The sequence below is a fragment of the Ovis canadensis genome, chromosome 8, assembly GCF_042477335.2.
Source record: "Ovis canadensis isolate MfBH-ARS-UI-01 breed Bighorn chromosome 8, ARS-UI_OviCan_v2, whole genome shotgun sequence".
NCBI lineage: Eukaryota > Metazoa > Chordata > Mammalia > Artiodactyla > Bovidae > Ovis > Ovis canadensis.
In genome coordinates, this window is record NC_091252.1 from 22,183,195 (window position 1) to 22,188,673 (window position 5,479).

Genomic DNA, 5,479 nt, shown 5'->3' on the forward strand with positions numbered 1-5,479 from the left:
TGAAACAAGGGAGGTGTATCACATATCAGAGTCTGATTGCATGTACTTGGAAGTAGCTGGAAGCTTTTTTGGAAGTGGCAATAAAAGGCAGAGGGAATATCTACCTCATTCCTGTGGGTGGAAGAAAATGCAAGGAATGTGGAGGAATATGCAAGGTAGACTGAATCTGATGATAAAGAGGATTGGAATAGAAGAGGTTGAGAATTGGGTTCACTGATGATGACAAACCATGAATTCCGGGGGGCACAGTGCTTAGAGTGGAAAGTGTTGACAAGATGTGGAAGCTTGAGTTAGACTTGAAGGATATAAAGATCCAAATTGGGAGATAAGTCTAGTTGATGTAGAGGGAGGCTGGGTTGCCAGTGGCAACTGAGTTAAACCAGAATGCAGGACATTGTGACATTCAACCTGGTCATGTCATAGGGGATATAGATAATCAGTTATATTATCTATTTAATGCTCACAAGAATCTTATTAGCTCCATATTTTCAGTATAAATATACAGATGAAGAAAGTTAAAAACAAGGTAATAACTGGTATAAGGCCTTGTAGAAGAAGAGAAGTCTTATTTGAAAGAAGTAGAGTCTTATTTGAAAGTGGATTTTCTGATTCAGAAGCTTTTCCTTGCCTCTTTCTTCCCCTTCTCCCCTTCTCTCTTTCTTCAAATCATGATCCTTCCAAAGGAGATCAAGAAAGTACCATGATGAAGGAAAGGAATAGAAATGAGATGATGCAGTCTTTTAAAAAACAAAGGAGTTTGTTTCAGGAAGAAGTTGATCAACAGATTAAAATGTTGCAACCATGAAGACAGCCAATGAAGACAGACACGAATGAAGACAAAGGAAAAATCTCCCCCTCAACACACACACTTTTTTCTTTTTTCCAGGTAAGATGGCACTGTTCAAGAGTATTGAGCAAAAAATGTTATTCTGACTGCTGTTTTGAGAAAGTACTGTAGGGAAGCAAGTATAAAAAGAGAAACCCTTTGGGAAGATTTTGCAATAATCAATGAGAGATAATGTTGATTTAGGGCAGCTGTAGGGGTGAGGGTGGTGATAACTGTTCAGATTCTGGATCTACTTAGAAGGTACAGCCAACAAGATTTTCAGAAAGACTGAGTGTGGGATATAAGAAAAGAGGAGGGTTAAGAAAGAAAGTTTTTGTCTTGAGCAATTGAAAGGATGGAGTTGTTATCAACACAGATAATGAAGACTGTTGGAGAAGCAGAGTTTGGAGAGGAATATCAGGGGTTCATTTCAGATATATATGTTCAGGAAGTTATTGGACATCTAAGTAGAAATTGCAAGTAGGCAGTTGAATATGTATCTATGGATGAGTAATTCAGAGAAGAGGCATGGACAGAAATATAAATATGTGAGCTGTCTGTATAAATAGTAAAAGATGAGGAAAAGAAAGTGAAAGTGAAGTTGCTCAGTCATGTCTGACTCTCCCAGGCAAGAGTACTGAAGTGGGTTGCCATTTCCTCCTCTAGGGGATCTTCCCAACCCAGAGATCGAACCAGGGTCTCCCACATTGCAGGTAGATGCTTTACTGTCTGAGCCACCAGGGAAGCCCCAAAAGATGAGAGTTATTTCTCCCTTTTTTGGTGCTCTTCCCCAAGAACAATACTTCCTAATGTAAAGATGTGGCTTCTATCAAATCCTCTTTATCAAGAACTGATTTTAGACTGAGTGAGATCAGTGGCAAGATAGGAACCAGTTTCTCTCCCCAGTTTTGCAGTTATGTGATATGTCCAACAAAAAGTAGTTTGAAAGTTCTTTTGAAAGACAGAGTATACATTCTAAATGAAGAAGAAGCAGGCACTTGGTGATTAAGACACTTTAAGGGGTGGCACGTAAAAATTTCTCATCAGTAAGCAGAAGCCCAAAGATTTTTAGTCATTGGTTTACTGATTCATTCATGTACTTAAAAAAAAAAAATACTTGTCAAGCACCTTCTGTGTGGAGTTTGATGAATGATTTATGTAAAAGTGAGGTACAAGAAAGATTCTTGTGAGACTCTTGTGAGGTGAATGGTTGTGCCATTAACCAAGACTGAAATAGCTGAGAGGAGAAACAACTGAATTTGCATGGAAATTAGAGAGTTCATTTATATACATCTTAAAACCAAGGAAGTTACATATGCCAATGTTTGTTTATTAGGCAAATTTTGGAGTGTGTTCACAGCTCGGAGAGAAATGAGGATATGAGGGGTTCCATGCCAGAATCCCTTGAACAGTTTCCTCCTAGCTCATTGCTAGACTAGATTTTCTTATCCTTTAGATCTCAACTTAATTGTGACTACCTTGTGACCTTTCTCCTCCTATGTTATTCTCTTACTTTTTGTCCTATTTTTTTTCCACCTGGTATTATGTATGGTTCTTTGATTACATTTTGTAAGCATTTTGTATATTAAATAAATGTCTTCAGTACTTGATGTTAAGTTGCAAGATGGCAATGACTATTTTGTTCCAACTAAATAATACAACTTTCTGGGCTATATAAGCAATCAACAAATATATGTACAATAAATGAATAAGATATATATCTGGGAGTTCTTGGCATACTGATGACAATTGAAGCCTAAGATAGTATTGAACTTTCTAAGGTTGGCAAAGAAGAGGACCAATAAAATACTCTGGGAAAGTTCTAACATTAGAGTCAGAAAAGAGTAGTCATTATAAATTTTTGAGACCAGAAAGATAGCAGTGCCTTGAAACCAAATGAACAAAGTATTTCAAGAACAGCGCCTCTTGTTGTCATTCAAAGGAAAGCAAAAGTCACACTCCAATTCTTGCACTTTATTTTGTAAAAAACAAAACAAAAAATTGAAAAGTCCCACAAATCAAACAAAATTAGTTTCTTATAATTCATTATTTTTATCTTCTTCTCTATGATCAATTTCATTTATGAACTGAAGGTATTGAGTATATTTTCTTATATATATATTTCTAACTTTGCTTTTGGGATTATCATTTATTTTAGTTCAAAATATTAATAGCTGTTTAAAAAATATTTTATTTATTCATTTGGCTGTACTTGGTCTTAGTTACAGCATGTGGGATCTTTAGTTGTAGCATATGGGATCCAGTTCCCTGACCGGGGGTCGAACCCGGGCCCCCTGCATTGGGAGTGCAAAGTCTTAGTCCCTGGACCACCAGGGAAGTCCCAATAGCTGTTTTAATTTTCTAAAATCATTATCCAAAAACTCCAATATCCATTATTGTTGAACTATAGACAATATATATTTGTGCAGCTTTGTACATGTGCTTGTGTGTATAAATATGTATGAAAGAGAGTGTATGTGTGTATTTCGTGTGTGTTCTTTTAGGTTAAGGAAGTATTTGAGCCAAGAATATTTCTTAAGTTCTATGTAGGTCTACATTAGAGAGCTCTGAAAATACGAAGTACATAGGGCCTAAATGTACTGATTAGAAGACCTGAATGTCACCAGGAATGACCCATGGAGTGAATAATTTGTTTCCTTAGGAACATATGGAATCCACTGACTTCAGGAAATATTTTCAGAGTGCACACATATTTCTTCAAGACATTAACATCCCAGGGGAGGAGGAGAAATAAAAACATGACAAGGAGTAATTTAAAATGGCAGGTACTGCAGTTTTCCTTTCCTGAGCTGGAAACCTGATATTTGATACGAATGTAGATGATTTTCTTATGATTGCTATAAAAAGTTGATACTGTTCTTTCCAAAATTCTCTAAAATTTATTTTTTCCTCCTTCTTTGTGGAATTTTGTTGTTTTTGAATAGCTTAGATTGTGGGTTCAAAGAAATCAAAACATTGCACATTGTTTCTTATAATGTAACCACAAGAAAATGCCAATGCTGAGACTCTGATTCACAAAAGAATATTACCTATTAGTTACAGTATGGTTCAGTGGGAAAATAAGAGTCCAAAATTAAATTATATTTTGCTAGACTGTAACACAATCAATCCTTGATTTTTGTGCATCAGTTACATTATTTCCCTTTTTAATTTTAATTTTTCAACATTTTTATAAGATTATAGCACCTCAGGAGACCTAAATGCTGGACTTTGACATAGATAGCCTAGGTTCCAAGTCTCATTTTTCCACTAATAAGATATGTGACTGGGAAAATTCCTTAAATGCTCATAGTTTCACCTTCCCCACCTACAAAACAGGGTGGTAGTGTTCACTTTAGACATGACTCTGAGGATTAAATCACATAATTAAAGTGAATAAGTATATTTTTTTCTTTCTTTACTTTTGAATGCCTAGTCTTTGATGGGTGTTGCAAGGGTTAGAATGGCTAGGTACATTGTCTACAAATCCTTGAGTACATAATCATCTACAAAAATCTAAGCTTGAAAAGACAACATTTTGTAGAAAGTAATTTTCAGATTTCTTTTATGCACTTGTGTTTTCTCTTTTGAAATTACATTTTTTATAATATGGAAAGATGGTTGGAGAGTTTAGAAACCATAGACTTCATTAGAGGACAGAGATTTTAGAACAATGGCTTTTTAAATGAGACCCACAGTAAGAAATATCTTATTTTACAATCTATTACTTTCATTTATATGTATAGTATGTATTATCTACATATGAAATAAAATTTTTATAAAATTATCCATGTATTTGTCATATTTGCAGCTGTTTAATCTTTTCTACTCTTGTCTAGTCCGTTTCATTATTTTAAAAAATTGTCTGTAAAATCCAGTAATTTGATTTTAAGATCCACTAGTGGAGGGCCATCTCGTGGCTTGAAAATCATTTTTTACTTCAGATATGTAGCATCTCTGTAACAGAGGCTTTTGTCTGACTGTATTCCCACAAACAGTATCTATAAAGTTTAAATAAAATTCATGAAAATTTGGTCAATCACCCTATTAGCTTTGGTTTCCCTAGTGGCTCAGACGGTAAAAGTGTCTGTCTGCAATGCGGGAGACCTGGGTTTGATCCCTGGGTTGGGAAGATCCCTGGAGAAGGAAATGGCAACCTACTCCAGTACTCTTGCCTGGAAAATCCCATGGGCAAAGGACCCTGGTAGGCTACAGTCCATTGGGTGGCAAAGAGTCAGACACAACTAAGCGACTTCACTTTCTTTCTTTCTATTAGCTTTGCTGTCCACAGTCTAAAAGATAACATTGTAAAAGGTCAGCTTTCATTCCAATCCCAAAGAAAGGCAATGCCAAAGAATGTTCAAACTACAGCACAATTGCACTCATCTCACACGCTAGTAAAGTAATGCTCAAAATTCTCCAAGCCAAGCTTCAGCAATATGTGAACCGTGAATTTCCAGATGTTCAAGCTGGTTTTAGAAAAGGCAGAGGAACCAGAGATCAAATTGACAACATCCGCTGGATCACTGAAAAAGCAAGAGAGTTCCAGAAAATCATCTATTTCTGCTTTATTGACTATGCCAAAGACTCTGACTGTGTGGATCACAATAAACTGTGGAAAATTCTTCAAGAGATGGGCATACCAGACCACTT

The 5,479-nt window shown here is 35.9% G+C and overlaps 1 non-coding gene across 1 annotated transcript; it reads right to left on the minus strand.

Moving 5' to 3' along the window:
• Positions 1 to 3,090: 3,090 nt before the first annotated feature.
• On the minus strand, positions 3,091 to 3,163 carry TRNAG-CCC (transfer RNA glycine (anticodon CCC)). Its single transcript has one exon. It is a non-coding gene; the product is annotated as a tRNA-Gly (tRNA).
• Positions 3,164 to 5,479: the final 2,316 nt, after the last annotated feature.